This window comes from Jaculus jaculus, chromosome 14 (assembly GCF_020740685.1).
Source record: "Jaculus jaculus isolate mJacJac1 chromosome 14, mJacJac1.mat.Y.cur, whole genome shotgun sequence".
Classification (NCBI taxonomy): domain Eukaryota; kingdom Metazoa; phylum Chordata; class Mammalia; order Rodentia; family Dipodidae; genus Jaculus; species Jaculus jaculus.
The window spans coordinates 51,507,349-51,527,370 of record NC_059115.1 but is presented as its reverse complement, the minus strand read 5'-3'; positions in this window follow the sequence as shown (position 1 = coordinate 51,527,370).

Below are 20,022 nucleotides of genomic sequence, written 5' to 3'. Positions count from 1 at the left end.
TAACCTCTTGGTGGCTCAGATTCCCTTTAGAATCTCAAATTTCAGGGGGGTGAAGTGAGGGTAGGATTTTGGAATTATCTCTGTTAAGACACAGGAATGCTCAAAGAATTAATGAATATTTTCTAAATGTAGAATAAAAATGTTTTCAATAGGAAAGTATTTTGGCTAAGAATTATATGTGGGGTAGATAAAGGAGCTTGAGTCAATTTAAGTTTGATGTCAAATTACTCTGATATTTTTCTTTTCCAAGGGGCCATTTCATATGCTTGTGGGTAAGAAGAGACATACTTTTATTATTGAGGAGAAAAAACAATGTAGACTCAACACCATTTTGGCATATTAGCATCATCTCCTCTCACAGCCATTATTAAGAACATGGTATAGGCACATTGCTCTCTCCTGTGCTGTACTGAAATGTACCAGCAAATGGAACATCTTCTCTGAGGTAAAAGTGAATGTACATAAGAGAGTAGAGCTCCTCGAAAGATCTTGCAGTCAGTATTAGCACTTCCAGTCCAACTGTTGAAAGCAATTTCTTTAATTGTGTGGGGGGTGGGGGGGAGAGTGAGAGAGAGACGGAGAGAAGGAGATATAGATAGAGAAATAACATTAAAATAGTTGCTTATTAATGATTGACTAATGGTGCAGTTATTCATGTAATATTCAAACTAATTCATTTAAATAGTTTAGAAGTAGGCATTGTATAGACGGAGTACTGGACAGCTAGTTGACAGGCAGTTTTAAAGAGCCTGGGTACGAGGTGATGACGTAGAGATGGTTGTATTGGTTTTGCACGGGAGGGGACTGAGGCAGGGGCAGGGTAAGTAGAGCTGAACCAATGGCTTCTGGTGGAGAATTATGAACTACACAGGATATGGTACATCCTAACTCCACCAAAAAGCTTGTCTGCTTAACTTATTGATATCTTTGAGACTTAACTTTAGAAGTTCATATGTGTTTAGATATTTGTCCATTTCTTCTAGGTGTTCTAACCTCTTCGAATGTAAATTTTCAGTGGGTTCTCTAATGTTGTTTTAGATTTCACTGTGATCTGCTGCAACAACTCCCTGTTATCTCTAACTTTGTTAATTTGGGTCTTCTCTCTCCTTGAGCCTTAGCTTGTAATATTTATATCTATATTATCTGTCTAATTTATCAATAGATGAAAAGAATGATAACCGCAAGTGAGTATCATAGGATGAAGAAAACAAAGGAGCTGGAGGGCTGAGGGAAGGGCAAGGAGGGGGCATGTGACGTGCAGACAGAGGAGGGAAGACGTGAGGAGGGGCTGGGAGTGGAGGCTGGGGATAGGAGAGGCAATGAGAATCAACTACAACAAATGGCATGTGAAAACGCCAGGATGGATGAGACCTCAATCTCTGTGGCCAACTACAAGAAGAAAAGAAAAGAAAAAGAAGTGAACAGAAAGGCAATCACAAGATCTAGGGCTGGAGAGATGGTTCAGTTCGTAAGGCAGCACAAGGGTGAGGACCTGTGATGGGAGACTTAGGACCTAGGTAAGTGCCAAGTGGGCGTGGCTACCCACGGAGAGAGTCTCAGACAGGGAACCTTGGTTCAAGCTAGCCAGCCAGAGTGCTTAATTAATGAGCTCTAGCCTCAAGTAAGAGAACCTACCTCACTAAAATAAAGAGGAAAGTGCTGGAGAAACACACCTGACATCAACTCTGGCCTCCACAGGGGACCCAAAAGTGCATGTGCCTCTATCCACATATGTGCCTATACACACATCTGTGCATGCCACCCTCATACGTGCCCATGCACACACATGCATGCATCCCACACACTAAAAAATGGCCTAAGTGATATGATCAGATACTAATTTTAGAAACATGAATTTTAGAATTCGCTGGGTGAGAATGAAAGAAAGGTTGTGTTTGTGATATAACGCAAAGAAAAATTAGAGAAAACAAGAGCATAAGAGCATGTTGGAGATACACAGTTTATAAGATTCTATCTGTCACCATTATATTTGGAGCAGAAGTCATGGAGGCCCAGCGAAGTTGAAGTTGACCACAGATTTCGTACTTGCACAGGTTGATTGATGTTCATGATAAGCGAGAACGTGTATGTAAATAAGAGGCCCATTAGGAGTGGAGGACACGTTTGTCATACTGTCTACCCTGACAGGGAAGCTGCAGTGATGGCTTATGTCAGCAGAGGCGACATGGACCGTGGAGAGTAGTAATTCCAGAGGAGTTTAGGAGGGGAAGTGATTGTGTCTCTGGTAGCAAATAACAAATGAAAAAGGGGTTATGTGTGTTCTCTTAATTAAAAAAATGCACAATTGTGACAAGGTGGATGAAGAGAGTAGAAACAAGCGTCCTTCTCAAGCAGCAAGTCTTAAAGTGTGGGCCTCACCTCATGCCAGCAGACTTAGTCATAGTTCATTAAAAATGCAGGTTCCCAGGTACTACCCCAGATTTAATGAGTTAAAAAAAAGGAGTTGAATCCAGAAATCCACCATTCAGATGTTTTGTATACAACCTCAGGTTGAGAACCACTCACAGCATTGACAGTTAAGAAAGAGCCATCATTCATATACGTGAACAGTCCAGGGGAACGTGATGGCATGGTCATTTTTCTTTGTCTTTTTGTGGAGAGAGGATCACAGGCCAGCAAAGATATTGCAGAAACTTCAAAAATGAAGAAGACAGATTAGAGACCATTGCATCTCCACTCAAGAGGTTATGTGAGACACCAAAATATCAGAGAAGCTGCTCATGGCCTGTGGTGATGTTGATCCAAAGTCAAGACGGTTCTCCAAACAAGACAGGCTTCAGTCAAAGCATTTGATTAGCTGCTCAAAATAAAAGGTAAGAACCCTGTTGCTGAAGACACCACATGTTACCAACACAGGACAATGAGATATCCAGCTGAAATCTGGAGAGATGCCAGTTCCCAGATGGTTAGCCCATACAGTACTGGAAAGCACAATGCAGGCTGCTAGAGGAAAATGGCCAACAATGTTGTGAACAAGCAAGGGACATTGCTACATGAAAGCAACCAGCCTGAAAAGACACCCACACCTGTGCAATGGCGGCACTCACCCGAGGTGGGTAAACAATGGCTCTCTGATTGGCTAAGAGATCTACTCAGTGGAAAAGAACCCTTAGCTAGAATTGGGAACCGAGTCAGAATCCTACAGAGATCAAGATTATGGACGCCAACGAGAAGCTCCCAATAGTCTTTATTTCAAACGTCAAAATCTCTCTAAATTAACAATACTTATTTCCTTTAACCTATGCTGACCTCACTCTCCTTTGGAGAATCTGTTTGACTTTTTCAGAAGACAGCGAGAACCAAGGGCAACCAAAATCTCTCAATAAGAAAAGAAAAGATAGCTGACATCCTGGTAGGAGGTAAACCACCCCTCACACATCAGTTAAGGCCCAGGTGAAGCCACAGAGGAACTGGCAAGATGAGCAAAAGTGCTGCTTCCGCGGTGAGCCTGACAACCTGCACCAGGGTGATGAAGACAGATACTGAGGTTACTCAAAATGTAGCAAAGCAGAAAACTGGAAGCTACGGAAAGCTCAACACTAAAGTTGACTTAAAACACACCCACAAAAGCTCAGGGAGTTTTGCAGAATAGGGTCGGAAAGACTATTAAGAGCCACAGGGTGTGAAGAACACCCAGAGGCTTCGCTTCCACCACAATGACCAACTTTTTTTTTTTCTCACCATTCATACCCCACAACCCTTTGGTGAATACCAGCAATCCCACTAAGGAGGGTCCTTAGTGGAATGGGGACAAGGAGGAGAAAGACGATGATACAAACACATGATGTATCCATACAAAATTGCTACTTAAAGAAAAAATAGAAAAAAAGATAACAGAATGAGAATGAAGTGTACAGACTGTATCACTGGGTTTATGACAGCCTAAAAATATGGCTTATCACAGAAAGCTATTTTCTTTAAGAGAAAATTTTCAGTGCAATTGAATGCTAATAGAAATTAAGATCCTGGTTGGACCTGTTGCTCAGTTGCTAGAATACTTGCCTAGCATGTGCAAAGGCCTGGATTCAATCCTGAGCACTGTATACACCCTCTGTAATCTCAGCACTCTTAGGAGGAGGCAAGAGGATAGAGTTCAAGGCTAAGCCCCTGTCTCAAAAAGAATAACATTTTGGGCTCTCTCTCTCTCTCTCTCTCTCTCTGTCTTGGATAAATCAATAAATAATATCTAAACATTTTAAAAAATGAGAGATGGGGAGTTGGAGAAATGGCTCAGTGGTTACAGATGCTTGCTTAAATGCCTGGTGGCCCAGGTTCAATTCCCCAGCACCCACATAAATTTAGCCAGATGCACAAAGTAGTACATGCATCTGGAGTTAGTTTGCAATGGCAGGAGGATCTGGCATGCTCTTACTTCCCTTTTCTCTGTCTGTCTGTCTCTCTCTCAAATACATAAATAAAATATTTTTTATAAATGAGAGAGAGAGAGAGAGAGATCCTAAATGGCAGATGAAGGGGCAACTGATGGGGTAGCTGGATGGGATTAGTTGGGATGAAGATCTCATTCTGAATTTAGTTTTTTCTAATGGCAGGAAAATAGAAGGGGGGCAATTGAAGAGGAGGAAGACAACCGGAAGAGGAAGTGGGGAGAAGCGAGTGTAGTGAGGGTAAATATTATCAAAGCGCATTGTAGGCACACACACGCACACACACACAAACACACACACATACACATAAATTGTCACAAGGAAACTTGCCATTTTGCATAATTAATATATGTAAGTTGAAAAAAATTAAAGGATAAGGTAAAGCAATCAAATTTTGAAAGACTAGACAAGCGGAATTGAAAAGATGAGACTTGGCAAATACAACTTTAAGTCTGTAGCCAGAAAAGAGGATCCTGAGGAAGCACACATCAGCAAGCGTTCCCAAGGAAGCAATAGGAAAGGCCACTTCTATTTTTTATTTTTTTATTTTTTTTTTTTTTTTGAGGGAGAGTTGGCAAGCCTAGGAGGATCTGAGAGTGGGCATAGATTTAATAAGCTTTGTGGGAACAGAACATTGGAGGAAGCCCAGTGATCTGTCAACCTAAAATGGCCTCCCCTTCCTCTCTTCTTGCTCAGTTCCTAAGTGCGTGTGTACGTTCCAACATGCAATATACTCATGCATTAGTTCTGCCCCACCCTGAGGCTTAGAGGCAGATCTCTCCTTTCCATAGAGGGGTCCAACCCTGGCAGCTTTGATCTCACACTCAGGTCCGCTGAATGGGTAACAGAGGCAGTCTTTATTCGTTTGGCTCAACTTTCCGGAGACAACCCAATGGAGAATAAATCGAAGAACACTGCAGACTTAAACAGATGAGCCAAAGGGGTGTAGTGATTGACGTCAAGATTCAGAGGAGGCTCAGTGGTGAAGGTAACCCTGTGCAGGTATTAGGATCGGCATTTACCCCGCAAATCCTTTTTTTCTGGAATTTGCACAAGTCTGAAATGAATTAGGTAAATGCCTTTTCCAGATCTTCCCATTATTCTAAAGCATATAATAGCATTTCAGTTGATATAGTCTAGACTTATTATCTCACACTGCTATTAAGCCATCAAGCTCACAGAATTTCCCAGGCCACAGATTTCCCTGTTGGCTATTCTCACTCACCAGTTCTGTCCCGGCAAACAAAGTGAACATTACTCACAGACTTGAGGCACGAGGGTCAAGAGAAAAGTTAATATAGAGTGACTATGAAAATATGAAAAGGATTCTTAGTCTGCTTCTTCATTTTCGTAGGTCATTCAGGCCATTATTTGTAGATGCCCCAAAGAGCTAAGGTATTTGGCCACAGAAATGTTTAAATTTTGGAAATATGTTATTTTCAGAGCTCTTGTGGACCTCGAGTAATTCAGCTAGAATAGGAAACTTCTTCAAAAGGATAAGATGAGTAAGACCCACTTTTCTTCCAGCAATAGTGAAGGACCACATCTGTGAGGTTCATGAATCTGGTCTTGGGATTTGATTATCTGAGATGACTGGATAAGCCTATCTGTTCAACTCCGAAATTTGCATAAAATCTAAGCTGTTAAGGGTATTTGTAAGATAGTAGTAAGACTTGGAAAGTAGGGATATTAACAGTGGAGTAGACAAGAATGTGCTTTGACTTCACTTCATGGAATTTAGTGGTTTGCTGAATTTATCATCTTTTCCAGGTGACATTCCATTTTAACAGAATGAGCCCCCAGTCACCGTCCGTACCTGAACTTTGACTGAGACTGGAAAGAAACCTAAGCCTGTTTATTTAAGTCACATTTTCATTTTTTTTTAAAAATTTTCTTTAATTCTATATAAATTTTTAGTTTGATGATTTAGGTCTAGGTTACAAAACACAGTTTTGCATGCATGTGGGTGTGTGTATACATGTACATTCAGATGTGACTGCATGCAGACATGTACATGTGTGTGCACACATGTATCTTCATGTGTGTGTGGTTTCAAATATACATTTCTCTGGTTTTTTTTTTTTTTGAGGTCAGAAATCAACATGTAGGGTTTTTCTTTGTCATTTTCCATCTCTGTCTTTGAGATAGTCTCTTGCTGAACCTAGAGCTCAAAAATGGGGCCAGAGTAGCTAGCTGGTAACCCTCTAGGATTTCCTGTTTCTCCCTCCCCAGTGCAGGGATTAGAAGTGACCTCTAACATGCCTTGCGTTTATATGGATTCTGGGGTTCTGAACTCAGGTCTTCATGTTTACCCAGTAAGCAGTTTATCCACTAATCCATCTTCCCAGCCCCACAAAACATTTTTACCACAAATGGATGGTGGTGAAGTTATCCATTTTCTAGACATATAGTACCTTTAAATAATAAAACTCCCTGGTGAGGGAGATGGATCAGGGGATAAAGCATTCACTTCTCAAGCTGGAGAATCCAAGTTTGAACTCCAGACCCCAAGCCAAAAGCCAAAAACTGTGACACGTGACCCCAGTACACGGGCAGTGCAATGGGAGGTGAGGACAAGCAATGTCCTGTAATCTACTGGCCGGCGCAGCAAACAGCAGCAGCCGAGAGAGAATCAGAGAGAGAGAAACCCTGCCCTAAATGAGGTAGTCGGGTGAGAACTGGCGTGAAAGTTGACCTCTATGTGCACGTACAGCATGTCTGTGTGAATACACACACACACACACACACACACACACACACGCCATAAAATCCCCAAATCATTTCAATAACTTCTACGAAGTGGGAAGAACTATAAAGTTCCATTCAAGTGATCATTTCTTTTGGCAAGGAAGATAACACATGGCACATAATTTCATACAAAACGCAAACACATCAAATCCTGATTACAAAATATGGTTAACGAGTGAAAATTTCCCTTCAACATCCTTCAAATATACTTCCCACTCAAAGGTTGCCATTGAGACCAGTGAATTTCCTTCTAGAACCTTCTTTAGTTTACTTTAGTTTGCTAACACTGTGAAGAGTTGTAGTCTGCTCTTTTTGTGCCCTAGAAGATGAAGTAGTTGGATTGGAGCTTCTGAAGGACATTAAATGCTATGAACCTTTCCTTTTCTGTCACATAGCTTTGTCAGGGCGCTGCTGACGCTGTTACCTGTGTGAGCGATTCTACCCAGATGCCACGCGGACGAACAAATCCATCTACTATGTTCTTGAGATAAATTCTAACTGAAGATTTTTCTCGTGTGTTATCTCCAAAACTTCAAGTTTAACTGCAGTATTGAGAATTTACTAACCCCTTCCTAACACCCACACTTTTGTCCTAGAAGTGACTATTTCAAATTTTCTGGGTCGAATTAAAATTTATACAACACTGCCCTCTAGTGAGCAAATAAATATTTACTTTTTCCAAAGGGAAATTACGTTCTAACCCGCGAGGCTAGCCTTCATTGTCATCTATTGTAACACATGCTCAAGAAAAGGCAGAGTGATTTTCGAGGTGTCCAGATTTCAAGGGGTGCCAGTCATGACCAGCTCTTGTACGTGAATCTTGGAGGAGAAACTGGAGTAAGATAGATGTTAAAGGCAGTTAGGGAAAGAAGACTAAAGAGAGAACAAAGAGATGTCTTTCTGTCCATCCTGCAAAACTGGAACTCCCCTCTGATCCTGCCTCATCCGAGCTGGCTGCCAGCGACACCCCCTATCAGGAACTTCTGGCTTCTTCCTCAGCTTCCGCTCAGCTTTTCTGTGGGTCAGCTCTTGTGCCTGCAACCAGTCAGGTCTCTCCATACACACCTGAGCCTGGTAACAAGGATCCCTCACTGGATGCATGATCCTTATAAAGGAGGTTGACAACATGGACTTCTCCTTTTTCCTTGTGATCTCGACTGCCTGATCATGCATGTCTCTTTCTTAGTCAGCATTTTTTTTTTCATATTTCATTTCATTCATGAGAAAGAGAGAAAGAGAGAGAGAGAGAGAGAGAATAAGTGTGCCAGGGCCTTTCAGCCACTGTCAATAAACTCCAGACGCTCCGCTCCCTTGTGGTCAGTCATGGCATTGCATGCTTGTGTCACTGCTCTTTCTGGCTATCTGTGGTATCTGGAGGGTAAGAGCTGGAGTTCTTGTGCCTCGCAGGCAAGCTCCTTAACCACTAAGCCATCTCTCCAGCCCATAAGTCCCCATTTTTGTAGGAACACCAAACCCAGGTAGCCAACTGTATTTGTAGTATCTGTTTCCAAATGAGATCATATTATCATATTATCATATTTTCAGGAACTGGGGCTTATGACATCAACATTTGAAATTTTAACTGGTACAATTTAATCCATAATAACATCACTTTTCAGGAAAAACCAATCAGCAAGAAGCCTTACTGCTCTGAGAAGGATCTGATCTGAAATAGAATCCCATGTAGCTTGTGTAAGGTCTAAGTTTCAGAAAGGGGCCCTTAACCCTATCAATGCATGTCCACGTGAGTTTCCCTTTCTTTCTCTCTCCTTCTTGTCATGATTCCTTTCTCTCTGCTTCCTCTAATAAATGACCCCTAGAAATTACAAAGGACTTATACATGCAGGCCATAAAACAAGAAACAAAAATGCTCCTCTGATTTCCCAGAGCAAATGGTTCTGCTTACTCTGCTGTACACTGTGAGGTCTTCAGTAATACCAAATGGTGTCAATGGAGGGACACTGACACTGCTTATAAACAAAGTGCACCACATATCACGTAAGTAAGATCACATGTAGATTTATCCCTTAGGTCTATTGTCTCTAGAAGCTCAAGACAATAGCAGGTTTCTTTTGGCTTTGGGTCACACCTACCTGTGTACTCAGCATGCACACAGTGGTTCTGAGCCATCTATTACCTACTTTTTATCCTGATCTTGTCTTATTCACTTCACATGTTGACCTGTTCTCAGAAGGATTATTCATAGTATTTTGTCACAATGGAAAAATTTTGTACATGTGCATTAACATCTAATAAGAAACAAAACAACAATGTTTGCAGATTGGGGAAGAGCAATAGATTAGTGCTGTACCAGTTTATTGAGGAAATTCTGACAGCAAAATGAAATATTTGATCAGTAAGGCTATGATATTATTGTATTTTTTTAAGCCTGTGTCATGCAACATTCTAGTCAAAGTTTCCAACATTTTTTGTATCAGTTACTTTCTCATTGCTGAAACAAAGTACATGACCAGAAGCAACTTATGAGAAGACAATTATGTAATGTGGCCTATAGTTCCTGAGGAAAAGCATGGCAGGAGCAGAAAGCTGGAATCCTGCCATCACATCAGTAGGGAGAAAAGAGAGAGAGGAAGGTGGGGGAAGAGGAAAAAAAAGAGAGAGAGTGGAAGAACTCTAAGGAGGGATAGGCTCTCACAGCTCAAGCTCATGCTCAGTGACATACTTCCTTTCCCAAGGCTCCATCTCCTAAAGGTTCCACCACCATTCCAAATACTGCCACTTTGCTGGGGACCAAGTGTTGAAACACATGAGCCTGGAGGGGACATTACTTGTATTCTGTGTATTCATACCTAAAACAGGAAAACATATTCATTTTCTTTCAAATATTCAGTGGTGGTTTATATTTTTTTTTATTTTTTATTTTTTTGCCTTCTTTATTCATCAGCTGTTTCTCAGAAAGAACTGAAACTCATTTATATGTTTCTCAAGTGTATTTATTAGCAGTTTAAACCATTGTAACTAAAACAGAGAATGTATTATCCTTGATATTACTATTAAATAGATACAAGGCAACTAGGAGTCCATCATATAACTTCAGTCATTGTGATATGGAAGAGAGAATGATGTTAAAGAATAGCAGAGATGGAGGTAGAGAAAATGGCTTAGTGTTTAAGGCACTTGCCTACAAAGTCTAAGGGCCCATGTTCGACTCTCCAGACCCCACGTAAGCCAGACACACAAGGTGATGCACATGCACAAGATTCAACATGTTAATACAAGATGGCACACGTGTCTGGAATCCCACTGCAGTGGCTGGAGGCCCTGTCATGCCAATTCTCTCTCTCTGTCTGTTTTTCTCTCACACACACTCCCTCTTGCGCATAAAAAGATTAAATTTCTTTTGAAAGAATAGCAGATTATTGTTCTGCATTACTGTAGCCCCCTGTGTGAGAACTCATCTCTATCACTGGAGGGAAGCTTTTCAACTGAAAGCTTGCAAACTACCAGATTGTCAGGTAGTTAATTTCATGGCCTGCAATTTCATTCTTAAGTGAAACGAACAGAACAAAGGTGAGAATAGATTAGAAAATCCTATCTAGTCAAAATAGCATGTACCACTCAAGAGTCTGATGTATACATGCCACTGGTAGTGTTAAAATAAAACAGATAATTTTTTATAAGTATAACAGTAAGAGCTGACATTGTAGGTTAGTGGTAGAGCCCTTGCCTAGCAGGAACAAGGACAAGGGTTCAATCCCCAGCATCAGAAAAATAGAGTCCAAAAGTAAAGGGCTGCGTGTGGTGGAAAAGCAGTATTCTGAGTACCATCCCTTCCTACCTCACTTCTGCTTTACAACAGAATTTGTTTTTCACCTGCGTTCTAGTTTCTCTGGTAGTTTTATTAGCAAGCTTAAATATGATATGAAATTTTGTGATTTTCTCGATTTAAGAAATTTAGACATTATATTTGGACCACTACACTATTGAAAAAGAGGACCTAATTTACTCACATTATATCCTCATTTTGGAATTTATTCCAATTACAATAAGTACATTTTTAATGCTATGCTGTTTTTTTTTTTTTACACTTTAGAAACCTGCATCCCTAATCAGTTTTTCTTGATAACCTTCCATACTATGAAATGATAATGTGAATATTTCTTTATTCCCTTCATTTGTTCATCACCTACTCCTATCTCCCAGTTTTCTGCAGATTTAAATTCACTGATAAGTAATTATATGTGCAGATTCCTTCTGTAAGATGCAATGTGTATGTATGTATATGTATATACACACACACATATATGTATATATATATATGTGCGATAAGTGGGTGAAATCTTTCAATTCTTTCTGATACTGAAATCCACTTTCTTCACAATGATTCTTCATTTCAGAAAGAAGTGATCCTTTGATGTTGGAAGTACACGTGATTTAAAAACCTTACCAAATTTTTTTCTATACAGTTATTTTACAGAATTAGGATCTTACTTTTAGACTAAACTACTATAGCTAACATTGAAATCATAGAAATCAATAAGATTATGCCAATCATATTGTTATTGTACCTATTGCTTAATTATATATTAATGAAATATGATACATTTTTTATTAACTATATTATCTCTACTACAGAAAATCAATTTATAGGGTAAATTAGGTGGTATATAAATGATAAAATAATGAAACTGATCTGTCTTGGAAAGACAAACAAGAGTCTTTGCAAACAAGAAGGGAGAACTTTCGTTTGGTATGGGTATACCTTTCTCCATGCAGTTTTTGAAGCCTTAGAAAATGTCTGGCAATCACATACTTAGAGGTAGAATTGTATTGTAGGATCATTAAGAACTTCACTATTCAGAAAGAAAAAAAAAATGATGAATCTTTTATACAGTACAGAATTCTTTCATGGTATAAATAATCATCTTCAGTTTATTTTTAATTCAATTAAAATTTTAACATATTTTGCTGAGCTCATGAGCAGCTGTGTTTATGCAGAAAACTGATCTCCTGGAGATGAACAATACTATCATCATTTATTTTCTGCAAACTATGAGAATAGGCAAAGACGACAGCTTCGCCAAGAGTATACCAGAGCAGTCTTTTATAAACATGCAACGGATATTTTCCCACAGATGCTCACACTGTCAAACCTTCCTTAGAACCCTTTCCATGAAGCCTGAGCCAGGAAGGAAGAGCAGCGTGCACTGCCCACCTCTGACTGCCCGACCTGCTTCCTTCACACCCCACCTCACCTCACCTCCAGGACTAACACAGAGCTGCTCCTTACATCTAAGGCACCCCAGATTAGAAGAGGCTGCTTTATCCAGCTCCTTCTGAAGTCCAGCATGACTCCTATGCATTGCCTGGGTCATCCATCTTGAAGTAGTCGGACTCATGGCAGAGACTAAGCAGAGGACAGGCGACTGGTCTGGCGAAGGCCTATTACAATACTAGGCAACTTGACTTGATGATGGCATAAGAGAATACATTTCCAAACAAAAATAATATAAATAAAACATGTATTTTGAGACAGAACAAAAAGCAGACCCACCTCATATGTGAATGATTCCTGAAGGGTAGAATGTGTGCAATAGGCAGGAGTTGCTGTTTCCATTCCTTCAGCATGTGTGCAAAGGAAACAGCATCAGCTGCAGAAGAGACACTCAGTGTGTGGTTTGGTTACTTGTGTCACGGTTGCTTCTACCACCATTGTAAACTCTGTAATTTGTTAAACATATTCAGGCACAGCTACATTCACATATTCTTAATGTTTTTCACATGCCTTATTCTTTTCATAATTTTTTATTGTTTTAAAATTTTATTGGTATAGGAGATTATGTAGTCTCATATCTCCTCTCCCCAAGCTCCATTCCACTGAAGGACCTCCTCTGTGGGGTTGCTGGTGGTCACTGTGGGGTCCTCTGGGCCTCCATCCATCTCTCTGGTGGTGGTTGGGATTAGCCTCAGGCTAATCCTACCACTCTGTGGCTCTCCCAATCTTTCCACACCTTCCTGCCCAGTGTTCCTTGAGCAATTGGTTTTCTAATGTCTCCTGTAACATTTTCCTTTCTCTCCAGTTGTCCTTTTCCTTAAGGACAAGGTGAGAAGGTGACTGGCTTTCTCAGAATGATGCAGTTTCTCTGTAGAAACACACACTTTCTTTCTTAAATCAAATGAAAATTATGGATCAGTGCCTTCCTGCGGACACACCAAATTGCATATGAGAAAATAGTTCATGTTATTGCAGGAGGGGCGTCTTGTTCTGCAACTAAGCATACTTGGTCTTGAGATAGTAACAGTGAGTGAACAAATGGCACCCAGTGGCCATGGGCTCAGTGGTGTCGATGGCTCCCCTAGTCTCTGGCTCCATCTCCTCCAGCAGTGGTTCTCGGACAGCATGCTGAGGGAGAAAAAAGCCTAGGCAGGAAAGAGAGGGGCTGCTTGCAGCTGATGGAGGAGAGTTTGGACCACACTAGCCGTTCTGGTCACTTTAAGGTAATAAAGCCTAAGCTTATAAAAACTTGTTTTAGACAGAACAGATCAAACAATGTACTTAGAAGTTGGGTATTATTCAGAGAAAAATACCTGTTATCCCAGGAAATATTCTATTAATAATATATTTTCAGCAAGGGTATTTTAAACAACAATGGAAGAGAATAATAAAAATACATTGTGATGTACTCATACTATTTACATATGCAGTGAGGATACGTGTACAAACACATATAATATATACAGACCTACATATAAATATGGGTTATGTATATATGCTATATACAACTCAATTTTCTGAGTGCCAGGACGATGCTAGTTTCATGACATCTGTTACTTAATAATCAATGAAATAGGCATCAGATTGTCTGTAATTTACAAGGAGAGGTGACACCATTTATCTAAGGTCACAAATCTCTAAGTCATATTTTAAAATCCAAGCAGTCTGAACTTGAAACTGGCTTCCCTAATCGCTAGAACTAACTTTGGCTAATCTCCCTCTGTGAGTTGTCTGCCTCCATTTCTGATAACTCATCGGCAACAGAGGCGGGCCTGTGAGCTCCCCCATGCACCTTTACACTGCACAATTATCCCAGGCACATAAGCCTCCACAGAATCCCCGTTATTTCCAAAAGGAACCAAAACGTGTCAGCCATGTGTCCTACAGAGCAGTTGGGATATCGCCTGAACCATAACCAAGTGGACAGTGCTCCGTCTAGAAACGGGCAACCAGGCAAGGATTCACACAGGCAGGCATTTAAAGAAATGAAGAAAACTGTACTCTATGAAATCCATTAAGAATCTAAGGAAAGAATTACTGGGCGTGGTGGCACACGCCTTTAATCCCAGCACCTGGGAGGCAGAGGTAGGAGGATCTCCGTGAGTTCGAGGCCACCCTGAGACTACACAGTGAATTCCAGGTCACCTCAGCAAGAGTGATACCCTACCCTGAAAAACCAAAATAAAGAAAGAATGAAAGAAAGAATGAAAGAAAGTAAGTAAGAAAGAAAGAAAGAAAGAAAGAAAGAAAGAAAGAAAGAAAGAATCTAAATCTAAGGAAAGAATTATTCTTGGGGCTGAACAGATGGCTTCTATGGTAAAGGATTTACCTTATAAGCATAAGGACCTGACTTGCAATCCCTAACAACCACGGAAAGGACAGGTGTGGGACTGGAGAGATGACTTAGTTAAGGTGCTTGCCTATGAAGCTGAAGGACGCAGGTGTGATTCTCCAGATCCCATGTAATCCAGACACACAAGGTGGTACATGTGTCTGGAGTTCATTTGCAGTGGCTAGAGGCCCTGGTGTGCCCATATTCTCTCTTTCTATCTGTCATCCATAAATAAATGAATAAATAAATAAATAAATAAATAAAATTAATAAAAAAGGACAGGCGTGGCAATGTGGACCTGTAATGCTAAAACTGGGAAAACAAAGATGATTGGATCCCTGGGCATTTGCAGAGTAGCCATTCTAGCCACATCAGTGAGATCCAGAGCAATGAGAGACCTTGTCTCAAAAAAATAAGGTAGAGGGCTGGAGAGATGGCTTAGCGGAGCGCTTACCTATGAAACCTAGGGACCCCTGTTCAAGGCTCGGTTCCCCAGGACCCACGTTAGCCAGATGCACAAGGGGGTGCACGTGTCTGGAGTTCATTTTCAGTGGCTGGAAGCCCTGGTGCGCCCATTTTTTCTCTCTCTTTCTCCATCTGCCTCTTTCTCTCTCTGTCTCTGTCACTCTCAAATAAATAAATAAAAATGAACAAAAAAATTTAAAAAAAAATAAGGTAGAGAATGGTTGAGGAAGACCCCCAACATTGATCTCTGGCCTCCACAGGCATACACACATGTGCTGTCACACATACAAACACACATACACAAACTCATGCACATCATGCCCACGTATACACATTTGTAAATTCTGCGCGTATGCATGCATGTGTGGATGTGTGTGGTGCGTGTGTAGGACAGAACATGCACACGTCCTAGTGCAATACAGAAGTGTGAGGACAACCTCTGGGTGCTTGTCATCCCCTTCACTTTGCTTGAGACAGGGTCTCCCTTGCTCTGTCTTTCCTACTTCGCATGCACCAGTCTAGCTGGCCAGCTTTACGTGAGCGCTGGGGAGTTTTACACTAACGTCCATGCTTTCAGACAACCACCTTTAACCACTGATCTATCTCCCCAGCCCCACAGTTTTATCATCGTATTATGAGACACCCGAACTAGTAGATAATTTGAAGGAAAGGATTTTATACATTATGTGTTATATTTCCATACATGTAAAAAAAAAAAAAAAAACAAAACCTGGCACTATGTTTTAGACTATCAGGAGAATTATCTCCCATTTTCCTCAGGCTTGGACCAAAATTCCTCGTCAGTCAGCAAAGCCTCACTCAATGTACTTTCTTGTGAACTTTTCTGGCTGGGTGCTGGGTGCCACGAGGGCAAGGGTCCGGTTGACATTGTTCTCCCCTTCACCGTGGGTGCTCAGGAGTGCAAGTAGCAGCGGGAAGCACTCCGCAACTACAGGTGAACCTGGGTTTGGCTCTGGTGCCCAGACCTCTTACCGAACACCAGCAGAGGCATTACTGTGGTGTTATTTTTAGATGTGATTAGCATTTAACTAATTAGATAAAATAAATCAAATTACCCTTTATAATGTGAGCAGACCGCCTCTAGTCAGCTGAAGGCCCTAAAAGGATAGTACCCAAGGAGGAAGGAATTATGCCTCCACGTTGCCCGTGGATTCCATTGCAATAACAGTCTCCCAAGGTCTTTATTCTTACAATTGATACCAAAAAGTCTGGGCATGGAAGCCCCCATAATCATGTGACATAGTTCCTTAAAATAAGTCTCTCTTCCTCTCTCCCTCATCTCTCTCTCTCCCTCCTCTCCCCCTCTCTCATTCTCCATGTGAGATAAATGTGCTTTTTATCTATGTTCATTTCCAGTATTTAATGGTTCCTGTAATCTCATACAAGATGATCGTTTCTGGCTTTCCATTACATGTAGTTCCAGCATTTCCAGTGCACATGGAATAAGTATCCAGGCTCTTTGAGCATTGTGTCTTTGTTTTCTTGCTCAAAGCTCGACAAACGCGAGCTGCTGCATGGCGAAAGGAAGGGTGAAGTGAGCATTTGCGCCTCCTGTGAGTGTCTCACAGCAGTCAAACCACCACCTTAAAAGTCCAGATCACAAGCCAGGTTCATTCCAAGTGAATGATACTCTGGCTATACTGCAGAGTTCTCAAGCCAATCTTTTAATCATTCTATTCTCTCTAATCCAGTATTTATGGCTATAAGTGGCTAATGCACTTTCTAATTTCCATATCTGCAGCTAATTATGCAGACGGCGCCGCTACAGCCAAAATGTTTATGTCAATTTATAGCATTAAATATAGGTGACACCAAATCTAGTCAGAGGCCAGATTTCTTAGTTAAATTTCAACCTTTGAAGAGTTGCTTTAAAAAAAAAAATGGCAAAGAATACCATTGACTGGGACAAGGAATGACTAAAAACAGAGAAGAGAGTGACTTGATGCTATCTTTTAAATGTAGCCATATTGTCCAAGACATGTTTATAAATTGAGGGCTTAAAATAGAAAAAAAATAATCTATAAACTCAACTGGGGGATCGAAAGCATTGCCAGCTCCTTCATTTTCCAACGAAAAACAGAAGATTAGATTAAGAACATAGAAATATTGTAGCTTCGCACATATTAAAAACAGATGTAAGGGGAAAAGATTTTAAAATGTGACTTTAAACTCGGGTTGGATGGTGCACATGGCTAATTATATGGGTGCCATATAGACAGAGCATCTTTAGGTAAGGGTTTGTTGGGATAGAATGGGGACAAGTGACCTGTAAGAATAGTAAAAAGGAGAGATGTACGGTGGAAGAAAAGAGCTTGAAGTAAACCTTTGACAAGAGGCTTACAGAGTGATTGAAATGACTAAGATAATGTATACTATTACATGTTAGGAATTGGCACATGCATTTTAAACACACTCATTAGAAACTTTACCTTTGATGTTCTAAATCACTTAAAGAACAACAAGGAAAGACGGAGCTGCTCTTTCAAATGAACTGGCTATTTCTAGAAGAGCTAGTTATGCAAGTGTTCCAGGGGTTGGGGATTTAACTCAAAAAATGAAATCAGTCTGTGGAAGCAGTAGCCTGGCATTCATGCTTATTGAAACACTACTCAACACAGTGAGATATGAAATTGGTCACAGTTTCCATTTGAGCATGTAGGAAGAAAACAATGTAGTATGTGTAAAGATTTATATTAAACTGAATTGAGTTGCTTATGTGTTATCATCTTTTCAAAAGCAGTACTAGAAACTCAGCCATTATTTTAACCAGGGTTCTCTAGAGCAACAGAACTGATAGAATACACTGAAAAAAATATATTATATATTTTCTAGGGTGGATTTAGTTGACCGGCTTGCATGATAGGAGCTGCATAGTCCAACAAGGTCTGTGTTCTGGAGAGGCAGAGAATAGATAGCCGCTCCATCCATGAAGCTGGAGTCTTCAGTTCTTAAAATCTGGTACTAAAGGCCTGGAGTATTCCTGGCAAGTCACTCGTGTTCAGTCCACACTGAAAGGCTGAATGAGCTAGAGTCTGGTGTCAGCAGAGGGCAGAAGTGGTATCAGTGACAGATACACCAGGACACAGAAGGCGGGCCGCTGACACTGCTTATTATTACTTGCAATTCTGTATACCTGGGAGCCCATTGAAAGGTGTTACTTTCTGAAAGCAGGTCCTGCCCCTTCAGTTAATTCTTTCTGGTAGCCCCCTCACAGACACACGTAGGGTTATATCTCTTAGGTGATTCCAGATCCTGCCAAGTTGACAATCAAAATTAATCATTATAGTTATATTAAAAGGAGGAGGAAGAAAAAAGAAAGGAAGGGAGTAAGAATGGAGGAAGGAAGGGAGGGCAGATTGAAGGTAGGTAGAGATAAAGCGTGCGTATGTATTTCAGGTTAGTAATATCACCTTTTTGGAGAAGTAATTCCATGACTTGATAATCAATGGCAATTGTATTTTGAATAGTAGTAATATGATTGACCTTGATTGTTTCATCTCTAAAGGCTATGCATACAATTGCATAGGAGACCACTTGACTAGAATACTCAAGGCTCTCGGTTTGTTTCCTCCCAACACACCACACACACACACACACACACACACACACACAAACACACCACACAACAAACAACCTCCTCAGTATCTTCTCTTAGATATCTAAAGAGCCCTATGAATATTGCCAAGTCCCAAACTAAGCTCTCATCACCCTGTTCTACTCCAACCCAGATCATCAGTCTCTCAGACATTGCCAATGCCAGTTGTTCATGTCAAAATCATCTGAAGTATCTGTTAGTGTTTTCTCTATCCACATCCAAAAAAAGTTAGCCATTAGTTACTTAAAGTCACACATTCAAAATATAATCTATCCTTTCATTTCTTAGCACCTGAATGACTACGTGTGTGTGTGTGTGTGTGTGTGTGTATACACATATATGTATATGTATAAAAATTTTAAATGTGTAGCCCACGCTGGCCTCAAACTCCTGATCCTCCTGCCTCTGCCTCTTCAGTGACAGCCTACTTGTGTGTGCCACCACAACCAGTTAAACGATTATATTTGATTCAAGAGTGGTACCTCTTTTATTCTTGTGTTTTTCCAGAGAAATCTCCTCAACAGAGTTGCCTTCTAAGCTTAGATCATATTCGCGCCTCTGGTTCAAGACTCCTATGGGTCTCTCACACCCTCTGCATGTGTGCCCATTTACTCTCCATTGAGTGTCTGACCTCACTTTCCACTGCTTTCCAACCACACTGGCCCTTCTTCCTTCTTCACTTCACTAGCTGAAGTCGTACCCCGGGAGCTAGCATTTGTTAAGTCCTCTGTTCTAGAACCCAGTGTCCTCACTTGGGGTTGTTGATCCTGCTGCTATCCAGTGATATCTTCCACTGTAATCAGTTTGTGGCCATTTGTCATACCAAGAACTCACTCTCTTTTCCCCTCTTTAGTATCACACTATTTATGATCATATAGTATATATTTTCCTTTGTTTATCTCCTAAGAATCCATGCCATCTGAGGTGATGGCCTATGTCTTACTATTATTTCTTTTACATCCAGGACAGAGTCTGATATAACATAAGTATTCAATGTTTCCTTGATGTTTAAACTAAGTTAACAAAAGAACAAATGGATTACTTTGGTACTGCCCCAATCCCTTTAACAAATGAGATTGATTTTTTGAGCTCTGCTGCAGAACAGCTCTGTGTTTGTCAAAGCTGAATTCTTATTAACACGCCCCCCCACCCTTTGATAGCAATTCTCCTTTCTCTGCCGTAGGAATTCAATATGTTCAAGGTGAGAGGCGTGGGCTCA